Source organism: Centroberyx affinis, unplaced genomic scaffold (genome assembly GCF_046629955.1).
Source record: "Centroberyx affinis isolate AG114_WGS23_722 - 3 ecotype Tasmania unplaced genomic scaffold, CSIRO-AGI_Caff_v1 ptg000953l_1, whole genome shotgun sequence".
Lineage (NCBI taxonomy): Eukaryota > Metazoa > Chordata > Actinopteri > Beryciformes > Berycidae > Centroberyx > Centroberyx affinis.
In genome coordinates this window covers 60322-79718 of record NW_027279527.1, presented here as the reverse complement: position 1 = coordinate 79718, position 19397 = coordinate 60322, and the positions used below count along the sequence as shown (strand labels likewise).

General features: G+C 42.0%; 1 pseudogene; it reads left to right on the top strand.

Annotated features, from left to right (window-relative positions):
• LOC139646185 (zinc finger protein 585A-like) overlaps positions 1 to 17105 on the top strand; it is a 29153-nt pseudogene extending 12048 nt beyond the window's left edge.
• The last annotated feature ends 2292 nt before the right edge of the window (positions 17106 to 19397 follow it).

The following is a 19397-nucleotide window of genomic DNA, read 5'->3' as shown; positions in this document are numbered from 1 at the left end:
TTTTTATGTTTATTGTATGCACCTCCATGCCAAAGCAAATTCCTTGTACTGTGAAAACTTACTTGGCAATAAACTTTATTCTGATTCTGATTCTGATTCTGTATGACTGTATACTCGTCAACTTTGTAAACAAGGGCTCGTAATTACTTCATAAGTCGTGTCTCGTAGGTCCATATCCTGACTTATGTTGTGTATGTGTATGCCAATGCCTATTGCAAAACAAATTACTGTTATATTCTAGTAGGCCTAGGACATTTTAGTACTCTTTCCACCACTGGTCATTTTTGCCTCCAAGAAACACAGTAAAGAAAGGGAGGTTTAATTCAAAGATGTTTCAGATTTAAGAGTTTCTTCATCAACCATCAACTAATTGAATGAAGAATTGTGCAGTTTTTGAAAACTACGGCATCATAACCTTTACGTTTACTTACATTGACCTGTAGAGGGACATAATACGCTTTGAGGCGTACAAACTACCGCAAATCATACGTCAGAAGAACAGCAACAAGCGGGAACGAGAGGTGGAGTCAGGAAAAAAGCTTTGTGACGTCGCGCAAGATGGCGGCCGGTGTATGTAAACATGCTTGAGGGAGGCATACTTCCCGATGTTTTTCCTTTTAAAAGTCTAGTTTACAACGTTGATTAACCAACAGAAGACTCTGTATGTATGGATGATACTATCACGAATATATAAACTGGAGCCGAGGCTCCGTTTAGCTCTGAGAGGAAGAAGAAGAAGAAGAAGAAGAAGAAGAAGCTCCTCTGTCTTATGGATTCAGATGATTGGTTTAGCTGTGAAGCTATTGGAGGTTTGAAGGACAAAGTTTGTCAGTAAAACGTTCAGGAGGAAAAGTTCCTGTCACTGTGTGAAAATGTCTAAAGTCCAAAACCTGAGAGCGTTGGTGAACCAGCGACTAAATGCGGCTGTTGAAGAGATATTTGGGCTGTTTGAAAGAACGATAGCAGAGTACGAGGAGGAAGCTTCTCGTTCAAAAGAGGAGATCGACCGACAACGAAAGCTGCTGGACGCTGTTTTAAATCCTGAAGTGCGGCTACACAGAGCAGGTTTGAGACATTTAAATGTTATTTTCACATTTCTCACACATATTTTATGATATTCCTGTTGTGAGCAACTGCAACGCAGGGCCTACACCACGTGCGTCACCATTGTTTAGATATTGGGGGGGGACACAATTTGGCCAGGGGCCTGTGGGTTTCCTTCTACTTCTGATCCACAAGATTTTATTAATCCTCAAACCAGAGCTCTAGACTAGAGTGTTACCATTTAACTGTATCATGTTACTTCTCAGCCCCGCGACACCGGGGCTCTGTTGAAGCTTTGTGGTCAGTCGGTCTGTTCAGCACTTTATGGTCACGTGGATTAAAGTGTGCAGCAGGGAGTTAGATTACAGACTTTCAATCGGGAGACCCGAGTGCGAATCCCGATAGGGAGCTTCCACAAAATTCAAAAAATTCAACGTCGCGAGTCTGTTTGTGGTACTGTGTGTGACTCCAGCACACTGCAACAACAACAGTTTTCTACACAGTCTGTGTTCTACAGATAGAGAACACTTTTTAGCTAGTTTACAGTTAAACATAACCTCTCTAATGGAATTATAAATGGTTGGAAGTTGCCAAACCAAACAAGGATATTTAGGTCAAAACTGTAGAAATAGAATACATTATAAGCACATCTTCTTAAACCTAGGCCATGTTTTGAATGCAAAAAAGTGTATTAGTAACTGATGTGTTTAGAGAAATGTAGTGCAATAAAATGTAAAATATTAACTTTTAAAGCCTGAATCTGTGATATTGTGACCATAGAGATGTTGGAAATATTCGGCCCATTCACATCTAGAACTATAACTAGGTAACTATAAATTCCAATGATACATTGTTGCTCAAGCATTCACTCTATATGAGGTTAACACCTTAACCAGGTTAGGGAACAAGACCACGCCTAACTCCTCCCCCAATTACCTGTCCAACTCTACTTACTCCTGTTTAACCCTCTCTCCCTTGTTTGCTCCAGTTTTATTTCGGCACTGAATATTCATAGAAAAATGGAGGCTGATTACTGGCTTGCTTTTATTTTACTCGCTCTCTAAGGTAAATAAATGACACAGTCGAATGATTTGGGTCCATGAATTGCTACAAAAGAGAGATGAGCTGGGTGAATAAAAAATAAATAAAAATTACTAAATAAATAAAATAAAAGAGATATATATATATATATATATATATATATATTATTGCAATATTTCCTCTACTGTAGAATCTGTCATGCTGGAATGATAAAACAGCATCTTGAAAAACCATTGCCAAAACCACTTGATTTTAATTCATTTTCAATGTCAGAGCTGATGCTTATGAGGGTGTGATTTTAGGGGCCTCTACGGAAAGCCGGGTGGCCAAAATAATGTTAGGGGAAACACTGGCTATGACAGGGAGGCACCTTATCTGCAGATTTATCTAAGGTATTCCCTGGCCCATATGGGATATTCTGCACAGCACATTTCATGTTGAGTTCCAAGCATTCTGAGCATTAAAACACAAATATATCAGTAACATCTTCCAATAAAATTTCCAAAATACTTAATTTTCATATTAATAATATAATATTTAATTATTTGTCTTTCCCAAACTACTCCATCACACAGTGAATTTGATAAAAGGTCTCTTTCTGCCCCGCCTACTGCGTCAGGACCCTCCTCCTATATATAGGGCTAGCTTAAGTCACATTTGTTCATGTATCCTCTATTTGGTTTACTAACATGGTGATAAATGTCTGCAGAAAACAAAATCTTGGCATTAACATACATTTATATGGCTAAATACGGAACAGACGGATTCGTAGTCCATCAAAAATAGAAGCTATGTGCATCAGAGTTTCAGAACCAGCAGCGTACAACCGGTGCTTGTACCTGTTTTAGGAGCTGAAACTACTGCCACGGTTTGTTTTATGACCAAAGTTTTCCGGCTGGGCGGTGTTTGGACCTTCGGGCCGTTCACAGTGCTTAAAAACGGAAAACTCCACTCAACCAGGATCTCGGACGATATTAAACAAACGCACAATCAAATGACAGACAGACAGTTCACTGTGAGCCGCGGACCTGACAGGTTGTGTTGTGAAAATGTCGAGACAGAAGAAATTAAACATTCTTTCCTATTTTCAACCCAATGTGATTAAACAAAGTGCTCAAGTGAATTTAACTTGTTTCTATGAAGTAGGGTTGCACGCTATACCGGAACCAACGGTGTACCGCGGTGCCAAAACGTCATGATGCCTACTAGACCACATGCTTTATACAACGCTACTACCACGGAATACGTCACCAGCGGGACAATGTTTTACCTCTGTTCCCAAATTCACTGGTTTCTGCAGTCACAATATTATATTGACGTTAGTGCACCCTCTTGTGGAAGCAACTAGTAGTGCTGTGACGTGTGTGTGTGTGTGTGTGTGTGCGAGCCATTCTTGTCTCATCAGCATCGTCATCATGGCAGAAGCGTTCCCTAGCCTTAGCTTCACACCATCAACTTTAATATTACTTAAGAATGCTAAAAGTTTGATCTGGAACTACTTCGGCTTTTTACCGAATGAGGAAGGAAAAGCTGTAGATGATGGGCAGCCGATGTGCAGGCGTTGCAATAATTACATACAGGCGAAAGGAGACAACACATCTATTCTGTTGAAGCATCTCCAATGTCGTCACCCAGACCTTGCACTGGAATTGCAAAGCGCTAATGAGGTTAGCTAGTAGTTTTCTTGCCATTAAAAATGAATGAATAAACTTCTTAAAGTGTGTGCTGTTGCTAGCTAACGTTAGCTAGCTAACAGAGTGCCTGTCATCAGCTATAAGGAAATGCTTGCTAGCGTTAATGTTGTATGTCGGGTTACCGTAACGTTAGCTGACCCTCACTGAGCTGCTGTCGGCTCCTCGTTATCGTTAGGGTGCATTGAGTTACATTATGATGTGTTCAAGCTCTGTTCAGTAAAAATGAGCATTGGGCGAAGGTAAATTACAACGTTATCATTATGTGTTCAAATGTAATCTTGTAATCTTTAGTTTTTGGTGAGAAACTTGAATAAATACAGTTGTTTGAAAGAGAAATTTGTTGATGTTTTCACAGCAATATAAAATAATAGATATTAGAGAGGGAATTATGTACATTGTTACTCTACAGGTCCTGTAGAGTAACAATGTAATGCATTATCCATGTTATTCATGCACCACTCATGTAAAGTGATTGTTCACCCAAAAGTGAAAATCTGTCAACAGTTTTCTTACCTTTAGTCAAAGGGCCAGTAGTGTTCACCTACTAGTCTTGCTTCTATTTTACAAAAAGTGCCTTTTTTCTATGTTAACTTACCTACATGTAGTTACCATTTAATGCATGTATGTTAAACACTTGTTTTGTCCTACTAAGTCCATAATACCTGTGATTGTACAAAAATAGATTTCTCTGCGGTATCGTGATACTACCCGGTAGCGTGATACTTCGGCTGGTATAGTATCGCAGAGTAAAATATTGGTATCGTGACAACCCTACTATGAAGTAGCACCGTTATGAGCGAAGCTAGGCTGCTGTATTCCTGCTGTCAATCCGTCAATTCTGTCTGTTTTCCTACGGATCAGTGTGGCCGCAGGCAGCTGTTGCTATTCAACAAACGCGCCGTGGGCCTGTACAGGATCTGTACTTGTTCTCTTTCTTTTTCCATATTTTCTTCTTCGCCTTTCTACCTTTCTTAGTAAGAGCAATAACAATCTCTCTGTGCGTTTCCCTAGCAATGCACCATAAACAATCGCTTTGATTGGCTGAATTCAGTAAAGTAGACGCATGTGATTGGTCTGTGACTCCTAGCTCCACTGAGCGATTACCGTATGAGCTGAAATAGCTGCGCCTAAGCTCCATCAATCTTATTAATTCTCCATCAATCTTATTAATTCTCCATCAATCTTATTAATTCTCCATCAATCTTATTAATTCTCATTAATTGATCAGAAATGGGTCGCGGTCCGGACAGAACCGTCACTGGGTCTGGATCCGGCCCGGAGTCTGCCAATTAGTGATGCCTGGCCTAGTGGAATAAATGTTTCTGATTTACCGCTAATCCCAAGAGCTCCTCTGATCCCGACCAGTATGTCATGTTGCTTTTCAACATTCTTATAGAGGGGGTGGCCTTTGTCAAATAGTGCCGAGTTCCAGGACTTCTGTAATCAGTTCTCTGCGAGCAACTCCATCACTGCAGTGAGCTACTGAATTCACCTACTCTTCCTTTTTAGAACTACGTTGATTGGTTGAAAATGTTTTGTTGTCTCTGCATCCAAAATTTTCTATTAAGAACTCAAACGCTTATTTCGTAATTGAGATTCAGGGGCGAGAGATCTTGTTATTCAGATTTAGGGGCAGCAATCAGCAGCAAGCTACAGCCGACAGTCTTTGGTACCCCTCAATAATTTTCCCATTAACATTATGAAGTAATGGTAACAAGTTTAGGTTGACTTACAGTCAGTTTTCCTTAATGTGAATATCTCTGTATTTCAGCTGTACCTCCAGACCTCCAGCAGCTGTTGGTCAGTAAAGAAGAGGTTCCCCCTGAGCAGCAGGAGTGGAGCCCCAGTCTGGACCAGGAGGACCCAGAGCCCCCACACATTAAAGAGGAACAGGAGGAACTCTGGACCAGTCAGGAGGGAGAGCAGCTTCAAGGGCTGGAGGAGGCTGATATCACCAAGTTCCCATTCACTGCTGTCCCTGTGAAGAGTGAAGATGATGAAGAGAAACCTCAGTCCTCACAGCTTCATCAAAGCCAAACTGAGGAGAGCAGAGAGGCAGAGCCTCTAGCCAGCAGCTCAACTGAACAGATGAAAACAGAAGCTGATGGAGAGGACTGTGGAGTATCAGAACCAGCCAGGAACTTAGATCCAGCTAGTGATTTACAACCAATTAGTGATGGAAACACTTCAGACTCTTCTGAACCTGCGACTGAAGACAGTGATGATGGTTGGATGGAAACTGGTGAACCTCAGTCAGGTTTAGACTCACTGAAAAACAATGAAGTCCTTAAGGAGAAACGCTTTAGTTGCTCAGTTTGTGGTAAAAGATTTGACTACAGGGCAACTATGCTGACACACATGAGAGTCCACACAGGAGAGAAACCATTTAATTGCTCAGTCTGTGGTAAAAGTTTTGCTTATAGAGGAGATGTGAAGATACATATGAGAATCCACACAGGAGAGAAACCATTTAATTGCTCAGTCTGTGGTAAAAGTTTTGCTTATAGAGGAGATTTAAATACACATATGAGAGTCCACACAGGAGAGAAACCATTTAATTGCTCAGTCTGTGGTAAAACCTTTAGTCAAAAGGAACACTTGAAGACACATATGAGACTCCACACAGGCGAGAAACCATTTAATTGCTCAGTCTGTGGTAAAGGTTTTGGTTGTAAAGGACATTTGAAGACACACATGGTAATTCACACAGGTGAGAAACCATTTAATTGCTCAGTCTGTGGTAGAAGTTTTTGTCATAGAGGAGACATGAAGAAACATTTGAGAGTCCACACAGGAGAGAAACCATTTAATTGCTCAGTCTGTGGTAAAACTTTTGGTTATGAAAAGAATGTGAGGAGACACATGAGATACCACACAGGAGAGTAACCACTTAATTGCTCAGTTTGTGTGTGTATATATACAGTATATGTGTGTGTATTCTGTTTTGTGTGATTGTCTAGTTTGGCCCATTATCTGGAAAGTCCTTTGAGACATGCATGTGATGAAACGTTTTAGTGATAAACAACATTTTTCGAGACGTGAGAGTCCACGCAGGAGAGAAACCCTACAGTTGCTCAACCTGTGGGAAAAATGTTTGAAGATACACGTTAGTCCACTCAGGGGAGAAACCATTTGGTTGTTCAGTTTGTAGTAAAAGTTTTAGAGTTGTTGTAGTAGTTTTAACCTGCTGTTGGGCTGCCGGAGCGGCTGGCGTACCATAACGTGATGTGGTATGTCAGTGTGCTTTCCATAGTGCATTGATAGAAGTTCACCAGCAGCTGTTGGTTGTCTTCAGCCTCCTCAAGTAGTATAGGCACTGTTGCGCTTTACCCACTAATTAGGCAGTGTTGGTTGACCAGGAAAGATCCTCTGTGATGTTCACTCCAAGACATTTAAAGCTGGAAACTCTCCTCACCACGTCACCATTTATATGCACTGGATTGTATTTGCCGCTCCTGGACCTTCCGAAGTCCAATATGAGCTCTTTGTTTTTTTTTTATGTTGAGGGCAAGATTATTCTCAGTGCATCACTTCTCCAGGTTCTGCACCTCCTCTCTATAGGCTGACTCGGAGATCAGTCCTATCACCGTGGTGTCATCTGCAAACTTAATGATGGTGTTAGAGGTATGAGCAGGTACACAGACATAAGTGCAAAGGGCATAGAGAAGGGGGCTCAGTATGCAGCCTTGTAAGTGATGTATGCTAACTAGCGGTTTCTGGGAAGTGTGGAGCAGAAGAAAAAAAGGCAACAATAGGCCAAAAGTTCGGCTCAGAGCTCTGGGTTTTTCTTTACTGGCATTTGAAAACTAGGTACACTGTACACAGGCTAAAGTTAGCCGAAAACACAAAAAAGGTGACAGAGAACAGAGAACTTAAGCCAGCATTTCCCCCAGCCCGCAGCCAGTCACACACCCTGAATAAATCAAAGCACTGCCCTTAAATACCAACTGTCAGTACCATTAGCCCTTAGCAGCAGGAGTGCTACCAAAATTAGAAATGGCTATCTACCATTCTGACAAACAAGCCAGTCATTTAGTTTTTATATTTATACAAGGTGGTGCTAGTGATAAGCTATGTGGAACTGCAGGGCTATCAAGAAAAGAAAAACAAATGTACACAAATCCAAAACACATGGCTTCCCCCCCTCTCATCAACACACTTGGCACAGTCCAATTGGAAACACTGGTGTGTCCTTAGGCAGCATTCACGTGCACGCTTGCGTGATGTGCCGTCCCTCACCAGGAAGTGGACCTCAGAGAAAACAGTGATTAATTAGGTGGAAAATATAACAAACTTGTAAAAAGGAAATACAGTAATGTAACAGAGAGAATAAGAGAGAATAAAGTATATGCATTAATCAACTAAACTGGATCCTGGTTTAGCAGATGAACACACAACGCAAGAAAACACTACAAATACAGCTAAGGATGAATTGAGAATGAATGCAGTGGCTATGCACCTGATTACTGAGGGAGTGCATGTGGCTCCCTCACAGAGATGGCATTCCTTGGTTGGTCTATAGGCAAACTGGTGTTGGTCCAAGGTCAGTCTGGGAACCCATCGTCTACAATTACAATTTACAATTTCCCATTTGGCAGACGCTTTTATCCAAAGCGACTTACACATGAGATTTTCATACAACACAAGCAAGGTTCTAGTCAGGAGAGAACAACGAGAGTAAGTGCTATAAAGCTAAGTTCTGGTCCAATAGGTGCTACGAGGCAGTGCTATGAGGCAATGCTATGAGAGGCAAACATTTTTTTTTGGTTGGTTTGGTTACATGGTCCATTAGGTGAGAAGGTATTCGCTAAAGAGCTGGGTCTTTAGCCTTTTCTTAAAGATTGAGAGGGACTCTGTGGATCGAATGGAGTTTGGTAACTCGTTCCACCACCGAGGAACCACAGAAGAAGAGTCTGGCCAGTGACTTAGGGCCTTGCTGTGGTGGCAGCATCAGGCGCCGCTCCTTGGCAGAGCGTAGTGAGCGGGAGGGAGCGTAGACCTGAATGAGGGAGTTCAGGTCGGTCGGAGCCGTTTTGGTTGCTGCTTTGTAGGCGATCATCAAGGACTTGAACTTGATGCGGGCAGCAACTGGGAGCCAGTGGAGGGAGATGAATAGCGGAGTGACGTGCTCTCTCTGGTTGAAGACCAGGGATCATCTGCAGAGGTTTGAGCTACATGCTGGGAGCCCTGCCAGTAAGGAGTTGCAGTAGTCAAGGCGTGATATTACAAGAGCCTGTACCAGGAGTTGTGCTGCATGCTCAGACAGGTAGGGTCTGATCTTCCTGATGTTGTACAGAGCAAATCGGCATGACCGAGCAACAGAAGCCACATGCTCCTTGAAGGTTAGTTGGTCATCAATCATGACACCCAAGTTTCTGGCAGACTTTGTGGGCATGAGCTGAGCTGATTTGAGCTGGATACTGATCTGTTGTTGTACAGAGGGACTTGCTGGGATGACAAGGAGCTCAGTCTTTGACAAGTTAAGCTGAAGGTGGCGTTCCTTCATCCAAGCCGAGATGTCGGCGAGGCATGCCGATATCCGCGCCGAGACTGTGGGGTCGTCTGGCGGGAACGACAGGAGGAGCTGGGTATCGTCAGCATATGAATGATAAGAGAAGCCATGTGAGCGGATCACTGCACCCAATGAGGTGGTGTATATTGAAAAGAGAAGGGGTCCAAGCACTGACCCTTGAGGTACCCCTGTGGACAAGCAGTGGGATTTAGACACTTCCCCTCTCCAAGACACTCTAAAGGATCTCCCTGAGAGGTAGGACTCAAACCAGCAGAGAGCAGATCCTGAGAAGCCAAGCTCAGCGAGTGTGGAGAGGAGGATTTGGTGGTTAACCATGCCAAAGGCGGCCGATAGGTCAAGTAGCAGTAGGACAGAGGACTGACCGGCAGCTCTAGCTGATCGCAGTGTTTCTACTACAGACAAGAGCGCAGTCTCGGTAGAGTGTCCGCGTTTGAAGCCAGACTGGTTAGGATCATACAGGTTGTTCTCAGAAAGGAATTCAGAGACTTGATTAAAGACCGCACGCTCAAGTGTCTTGGAAAGAAAGGTGAGTAGTGAAACCGGCCTGTAATTATCAACCTGAGATGGGTTGAGTGTAGGTTTCTTTAGCAGCGGGGTAACCTGCGCTTGCTTAAAAGCAGTGGGGAACACACCCGCTGAGAGTGAGGAGTTGATGATCTGCGTGACTGCTGGGATAAGTGTGGACGAGATGGCCTGCAGGATGTTGGAGGGTATGGGGTCAAACGGACAGGTAGTGGGGCGAGAGTCAAGCAGAAGTTTGGAGACTTGCTCCTCAGTGAGATGGGAAAAAGACAGGAGTGAGGTCCTGTTAGCTGGCGGCAGCATATTGAGTTGGTCAGGCTCAGAGAACTGATTACTGATAGTAGAAACCTTATCAGTAAAGAAGGATGAACGAAGGATGAAAGAACGTCTATCAGTCTGACAACGATTAGACTCTGGGGGCAACGGCCAATAGTTCGGGGTTTCCGGTGTAGCCAGCTGACATCCGGGCCAAGACTTCCTCTTCCGTGCGCCGGTCATTGTTTACAATCCGATTAGCAACTTGAGACGCGAGAATGAAACGTTTCTCCACACAAAACACAAACATCGATACTTTGTGTAGGTGTTTTAGGTCCAGACGACATTTCGGCTAATCTCTATGAACAGATATCTGCATATGAGACGTCGTCTCTCAACTCCAACTCCATTCTCGCGTCTCAAGTTGCTAATTAAAGTATATGAAATAAATAAATAAAGTATATGAAGTGTATGAAGTACTGTATATGGTCTGCCAAAACCTAGAAACGTAATCGTGTTTTTCCAGAGACACAATCCGTGTCCCACATAGACGTAAATATTGATTCATACGTGTAAATGGAGGATCGTACTTGTTTATAGATTTACAGAACTAACTTTGAGTTTTCAAATGTTTTTTTACGAGTCAACCATTTCACAATCTTGGGTTTACTTACGATTTGTTTTGGCGGAAATATACCTCCATAACTAACAGATGTGTTTTAATGGAAATGTGCATGGACCCCCAAGCTTGGAAGATTAATTTACGCACAACGAACGCAGACACACGACTGGAAGCTAATTTGGCCAAGCGTTAGCTACAAAAGTTAGCCATGTTAGCTCTCAGGCGGGTGCTAAAGTTCGTAGCATGCATAATCTTTCACTCACCGGGATAGGCTAAAGCTAGAGAACGGCTCAATATCTGTAAAATTGATCCCCCGGTCTGGTCTGTATGGAATGTAAGCTGCTGTCTTGTTTAAATGTACCATTTAAATGCCAATAAATAAAATAAACATTGTGACGATGTGGCTCCTCACAGTCATCGCACAGGTTTTTTCTCTTTTTTTCTTGTTTAGATCCTCAGACACATAGTTATAGGTGTATGCTACTGTAAAATATTCATGTCTGAACATTTGCTGTGTATACATATTTCCCTGCACATTTCCTTAGCCAGATTCTACATGTTTTAGGTTAATCATTTCCATCAGGGCAGTCCTGACAACATCAAACATTTGGAGTAACCTATGCTGGCTAGGTTTTACACAAATTGTTTGTTACCAATTTCACCACCTTCATACTGCACCATTGAATTAACCACTTTAATGTCACAAACAACACAGACACATAGAATACTGGTCCAGCACTAAACATTTATTAAATACACTACAGAATAATTACACAGACCATACATACCTCCTCTTGGTTATGGGTGACTGATGTCATTATGCACTACCATTATGTGGGAAGGTTTCTGTTTTTGAGAGTGTGCTTATCCTTTGTTGTTATTGTTAATGGAGTATGATGATGATTAGAAACCTACATATAGTAGTGTATGTTGTAGGGGTAATGTGATATTTTGATTTCTGTCTAAAAGTTTACCTGTGTTTTAGGTGAAACTTCATACCACCCTGGACTAGTAAAGTGGTATGGTCCTGGGAGTGGAGGCTTGATTGAGGCCTGTATTTAAGCAGTCTGTGCTCAGACATGGCCGAGAGAGGTCGTCCCAACTACCAGTTTGTTGTTTTGAGCAAACGTAAAGCTGTCTGACTGATGTATCGAGCTTGACTTGACAAAGTCTAATTAGATGTTTTTCTTTTCATTTTTGTATTGAATTATTCATTTTTGTACGCAATCTTGGCATTTTCCATTCTTTGATTTTCATCCTAAATAAACCGGTAAAGACTAATCATTCTGGTTTGTCGTTGTTCCTGTTGCCTAGGCCCTCATCAAAGCCACCCATTTACAAACATGGTCACATTGTATGATTTATTGTCCAATTACACCCGCTTCACTTTACAGGTCCCGTACCATGTAAATACATAGGAATTACTATTGAATTGTAGAAAATAGACCCACTTCATATTACAGGTCCGGTACTATGTAAATACACATGAACGCAAATATGTTGTTGTATAATTATTTACAAATAGCCTAACACAGCCATGTTACTGTGTAATAGTTTTTTTGTTACTGTCTAATTAGAAATAGTTCATACATTGTTAGGGACCTGTAAAATGAAGGGTTACCAGATCCTGAATAAGTATGATCATTCATATCCTGCTGCTACAGACAGCTGATTAAGTACACAAACCCTACAGGCATGTGCACAATTTGCAGAAGCTATGACACAAAAATCAAATCAAAGAGTTTAAAAACCAAACATTTAACTTTGGCTTATTCCTAGATAAAGAGAACATTATGCAGAATCCACCAACTGTATGACTGGCCGCTGTATGACTGTATACTCGTCAACTTTGTAAACAAGGGCTCTCAATTACTTCATAAGTCATGTCTCGTAGGTCCATATCCTGACCTTTTCTATTATGTTGTATATGTGTATGCCAATGCCTACTATTGCAAAACAAATTTCCTTGTGGGATGATTAAGTATTCTATTCTAATCTATTCTATTCTATTCTATTCTATTCTGTTATATTCTAGTAGGCCTAGGACATTTTAGTACTCTTTCCACCACTGGTCATTTCTGCCTCCAAGAAACACAGTAAAGAAAGGGAGGTTTAATTCAAAGATGTTTCAGATTTAAGAGTTTCTTCATCAACCATCAACTAATTGAATGAAGAACTGTGCAGTTTTTGAAAACTACGGCATCATAACCTTTACGTTTACTTACATTGACCTGTAGAGGGACATAATACGCTTTGAGGCGTACAAACTACCGCAAATCATACGTCAGAAGAACAGCAACAAGCGGGAACGAGAGGTGGAGTCAGGAAAAAAGCTTTGTGACGTCGCGCAAGATGGCGGCCGGTGTATGTAAACATGCTTGAGGGAGGCATACTTCCCGATGTTTTTCCTTTTAAAAGTCTAGTTTACAACGTTGATTAACCAACAGAAGACTCTGTATGTATGGATGATACTATCACGAATATATAAACTGGAGCCGAGGCTCCGTTTAGCTCTGAGAGGAAGAAGAAGAAGAAGAAGAAGAAGAAGAAGCTCTTCTCTCTTATGGATTCAGATGAATGGTTTAGCTGTGAAGCTATTGGAGCTTTGAAGGACAAAGTTTGTCAGTAAAACGTTCAGGAGGAAAAGTTCCTGTCACTGTGTGAAAATGTCTAAAGTCCAAAAGCTGAGAGCGTTGGTGAACCAGCGACTAACTGCGGCTGTTGAAGAGATATTTGGGCTGTTTGAAAGAACGATAGCAGAGTACGAGGAGGAAGCTTCTCGTTCAAAAGAGGAGATCGACCGACAACGAAAGCTGCTGGACGCTGTTTTAAATCCTGAAGTGCGGTTACACAGAGCAGGTTTGAGACATTTAAATGTTATTTTCACATTTCTCACACACATTTTATGATATTCCTGTTGTGAGCAACTGCAAAGCAGGGCCTACACCACGTGCGTCACCATTCTTTAGATATTGGGGGACACAATTTGGCCAGGGGCCTGTGGGTTTCCTTCTACTTCTGATCCACAAGATTTTATTAATCCTAAAACCAGAGCTCTAGACTAGAGTGTTACCATTTAACTGTATCATGTTACTTCTTAGCCCCGCGACACCGGGGCTCTGTGGAAGCTTTGTGGTCAGTCGGTCTGTTCAGCACTTTATGGTCACGTGGATTAAAGTGTGCAGCAGGGAGTTAGATTACAGACTTTCAATCGGGAGACCCGAGTGCGAATCCCGATAGGGAGCTTCCACAAAATTCAAGAAATTCAACGTCGCGAGTCTGTTTGTGGTACTGTGTGTGACTCCAGCACACTGCAACAACAACAGTTTTCTACACAGTCTGTGTTCTACAGATAGAGAACACTTTTTAGCTAGTTTACAGTTAAACATAACCTCTCTTATGGAATTATAAATGGTTGGAAGTTGCCAAACCAAACAAGGATATTTAGGTCAAAACTGTAGAAATAGAATACATTATAAGCACCTCTTCTTAAACCTAGGCCATGTTTTGAATGCAAAAAAGTGTATTAGTAACTGACGTGTTTAGAGAAATGTAGTGCAATAAAATGTAAAATATTAACTTTTAAACCCTGAATCTGTGATATTGTGACCATAGAGATGTTGGAAATATTCGGCCCATTCACATCTAGAACGATAACTAGGTAACTATAAATTCCAATGATACATTGTTGCTCAAGCATTCACTCTATATGAGGTTAACACCTTAACCAGGTTAGGGAACAAGACCATGCCTAGCTCCTCCCCCAATTACCTGTCCAACTGTACTTACACCTGTTTAACCATCTCTCCTGAAGCTGAAACTACTGGCTCGGTTCGTTTTATGACCAAAGTTTTCCGGCTGGGCCTTCGGGCCGATCGCAGTGCTTAAAAACGGAAAACTCCACTCAACCAGGATCTCGGACGACATTAAACAAACGCACAATCAAATGACAGACAGACAGTTCACTGTGAGCGGACCTGACAGGTTGTGTTGTGGAAAAAGAAACTGGACATTCTTTCCTATTTTCAACCCAATGCGATTAAACAAAGTGCTCAAGTGAATTTAACTTGTTTCTATTAAGTAGCACCGTTATGAGCGAAGCTAGGCTGCTGTATTCCTGCTGTCAATCCGTCAATTCTGTCTGTTTTCCTACGGATCAGTGTGGCCGCAGGCAGCTGTTGCTATTCAGCAAACGCGCCGTGGGCCTGTACAGGATCTGTACTTGTTCTCTTTCTTTTTCCATATTTTCTTCTTCGCCTTTCTACCTTTCTTAGAAATAACAATCTCTCTGTGCGTTTCCCTAGCGATGCACCATAAACAATCGCTTTGATTGGCTGAATTCAGTAAAGTAGACGCATGTGATTGGTCTGTGACTCCTAGCTCCACTGAGCGATTACCGTATGAGCTGAAATAGCTGCACCTAAGCTCCATCAATCTTATTAATTCTCATTAATTGATCCAAAATTGGTCGGGATCCGGCCCGGAGTCCGCCAGTTAGTAATGCCTGGCCTAGTGGAATAAATGTTTCTGATTTACCGCTAATCCCAAGAGCTCCTCTGATCCCGACCGGTATGTCATGTTGCTTTTCAACATTCTTATAGAGGGGGTGGCCTTTGTCAAACAGTGCCGAGTTCCAGGACTTCTGTAATCAGTTCTCTGCAAGCAACTCCATCACTGCAGTGAGATACTGAATTAACCCGCTCTTCCTTTTTAGGACTATTGGTTGATTGGTTGAACATGTTTTGTTGTCTCTCTGAGTCTCTGAGCTCTCTGAGTTCGAAGCAAAAATATAGCTTTAGTGATCATTTTGGATGTTTATATAGTTATAGTGGGTCCACAGACATTCTGTTTACCAATAACAATTTAAATCTTTATATTTATGATTATCGTTCTATTAAGAACTCAAACGCTTATTTCGTAATTGAGATTCAGGGGCGAGAGATCTTGTCATTCAGATTTAGGGGCAGTAATCAGCAGCAAGCTACAGCCGACAGTCTTTGGTACCCCTCAATCATTTCCCCATTAACATTATGAAGTAATAGTAACAAGTTTAGGTTGACTTACAGTCAGTTTTTCTTAATGTGAATATGTCTGTATTTCAGCTGTACCTCCAGACTTCCAGCAGCTGTTGGTCAGTGAAGAAGAGGTTCCCCCTGAGCAGCAGGAGTGGAGCCCCAGTCTGGACCAGGAGGACCCAGAGCCCCCACACATTAAAGAGGAACAGGAGGAACTCTGGACCAGTCAGGAGGGAGAGCATCTTCAACGGCTGGAGGAGGCTGATATCACCAAGTTCCCACTCACTCCTGTCCCTGTGAAGAGTGAAGATGATGAAGAGAAACCTCAGTCCTCACAGCTTCATCAAAGCCAAACTGAGGAGAGCAGAGAGGCAGAGCCTCTAGCCAGCAGCTCAACTGAACAGATGAAAACAGAAGCTGATGGAGAGGACTGTGGAGTATCAGAACCAGCCAGGAACTTAGATCCAGCTAGTGATTTACAACCAACTAGTGCTGGCAAGACTTCAGACTCTTCTGAACCTGAGACTGAAGATTGTGATGATGATTGGATGGAAACTAATGAACCTCAGTCAGGTTTAGACTCACTGATAAACAACAAAGTACTTGGGAAGAAACGTTTTAGTTGCTCAGTTTGTGGTAAAAGATTTGACCGCAGGGGAACTCTGCTGATACACATGAGAGTCCACACAGGTGAGAAACCATTTATTTGCTCAGTTTGTGGTAAAAGTTTTGGTGAAAAAGGAAACTTGAAGAAACACATGAGAGTCCACACAGCAGAGAAACCATTTAAATGCTCAGCTTGTGGTAAAAGTTTTGGTCACAAATCATCCTTGAAGATACATGTGAGAATCCACACAGGAGAGAAACCATTTAATTGCTCAGTCTGTGGTAAACGTTTTGGTCAAACAACACTCTTGAAGACCCACATGATGATCCACACCGGAGAGAAACCATTTAATTGCTCAGTGTGTGGTAACAATTTTCGTTATAAAGCACTCTTGAAGACACACATGAGAGTCCACACTGGAGAGAAACCATTTAATTGCTCAGTCTGTGGTAACAGTTTTAGTCAAAAATCATACTTGAAGATGCATATGAGAGTCCATACAGGAGAGAAACCATTTGATTGCCCTATCTGTGCTAAAAGTTTTAGTAGTAAAGGACACTTAAATAGCCACATGAGAGTCCACACAGGAGAGAAATCATTTAATTGCTCAGTTTGTGGTAAAAGTTTTGGTCATGAAGGAAACTTGAAGACACACATGAGAATCCACACAGGAGAGAAACCATTTAATTGCTCAGTCTGTGCTAAAGGTTTTAGTCGTACAGGACACTTGAAGAGACATATGAGAGTCCACACAGAATAACCATTTAATTAGAGTCATGAGTTGACATGAGATACCCCACAGCAGAGAAACCACTTAATTGCTCTGTTTGTATATACACATATACATATATATATATATGTGTGTGTGTATATATATATATATATATATATATATATATATATATATATATATACAGTATATATATACAAATATGTGCTTAAACTCAATGCGTCTAAGACAAAAGAGATGGCCATTGATTTTTGCAGGGGAGGTCCTGTTTTACCTACCCTTATTAATGGTGAGCATGTAGAGATGGTAAGGCAGTATAAATATCTTGGGAAATTTTAGATTATTTATGCTTTTAGCCTAATGTGAAGGCAATCTCAAATAAAGGTCATCAGTCTTTTTAAGGAAGTTCTGTAGTTTTGATGTAGATAAGGCTCTTGGATGTCTTGAATTTAAAATATGAGTACAACCGCATTCTTGGTGGAAACATTGGTAAACTCTTACTCAAGCTCACACAGAGACACTTCGAGTTGGGCGACAAACCGGAGAGGCTGATGGCCAGACAATTGAAGGGAGCACAGGCGAGCCGTGCAATCCACAAAATGATATCCAAAACAGGTGATTTGTTAACTAACCCTAGGGAAATAAACAACCGCTTTAAATAATTTTATTCAGAATTATATGACGCCAAATCGCAGGCCACTAGTGCAGACTTTGCCGACTTCTTTGACTCCCTCAATTTGCCAAAGCTGGATGAGTCAGCTAGGTTAGAACTGGACTCAAATTTTTCGGAGAGTGAGCTAGTTGAGGCAATTACAACATTTCCCTCCGGTAAGGCGGCAGGCCCAGACGGATTTGGTTTTGAATTTTACAAGGCATTTAATAAGACACTTGCCCCACTTCTACTCAGGATGAATAGTGACTCCATTAAAAATAACAGATTGCCGAAGTCCCTGTGCGAGGCAAATATATGTATTTTGTTAAAAAAAAAAAGGCAAGGAGGAAACGGAACCCGGCAGTTACAGGCCCATTGCTCTCCTCAACTTTGACCAAAAGTCTGTCACAAAAATACTAGCTAATAGGTTGGGGAGGCATATCTTATCAATTATACACCCTGACCAAAAGGGGTTTATCCCAGGTCCCCATGTAGGGACTCCAGAGTGGCCATCTTGTCCCTAGATGCGGAAAAAGCATTTGATCAGATAGAGTGGCCCTATATGTTTGAGACACTTCAAAGATTTGGTTTTGGGGATTCTTCTTCCATTGCATGGGTCAAAATGCTGTATCTCTGCCCAACCTCCTCTATCCTCACTAATAATGATAAATCTGGACCTTTTGACTCACAGCGTGGGGTCAGACAGGGTCTCCCTTGCTCTTTGATATAGCTCTGGAGCCCCTTGCAATAGGAATCAGGAGTCACCCCAATATCAGAGGTATTAACATAGGGAACCTGGAAAGTCGTGTGAGCCTTGCCTCACTGCATCATGGGATAGCATCATGGTGGCCACTGTGTTTTGTGGCCAGTTTTTACCTCTGTCAGCCAGCTCTATGTTACATTTCTTAACATTTTAACCCATTGGAATTTTTTTTAATGGATATTGGAATTTTTATTTATCTTTTGTATCAGCAGCAAAGCTCATTAAAAGATGTATTTTTGAATGAAATATTCATCTTTATTGTCTTTATTGTTAGTTAGCACATGCCTAAAACAACCTCAAGCTAAATTTAAAAGCTGATAGCTAAATAAGAGCCATTGAGTAATTGTGCGTTTCATAATACGGATAGTCAATTATTTGTTTCAATAATCGATAGATTATTCGACTATCAAAATAGTCGTTAGTTGCAGCCCTGTTCACCACCGGTGGCTAGGATCGATCGGGCGGCTCGACATTCCCCAGTGGGAAAGCCAAAGCCCAAGCTGCCCCCTCCGCGGACAATGACCTCCTCTTCCCGCCGCAAGACGCTGAAGGAGGCCGTGATCCGACGCTCTGGAGGTCTTCCTCGCTCCGAGCCAGCAGGACTTCACTCCCCTCCCAAGAGTGATGCCACCTCCTCGCCACTACATGATAGTAGTCTCTGCTCCCTGGACGGCCCGTCATCACAGCCACAGCCAACAACCCTCATCATCGGGGACTCCATCATCAGGGGCGTCAAGTCCAGGTCGGCGGTGACCCACTGCGTTCCTGGAGCTAAGGTAACTGATGTTATCTCCGAACTTGCTGGCCTACTAACTCTGTACCCCTCTGTATGTACAGTCATCATTCACGCTGGCACTAATGACATCCCACATCGACAATCTGAACTATAGAAACAGGATTTTTATTTTCTTTTTAACGC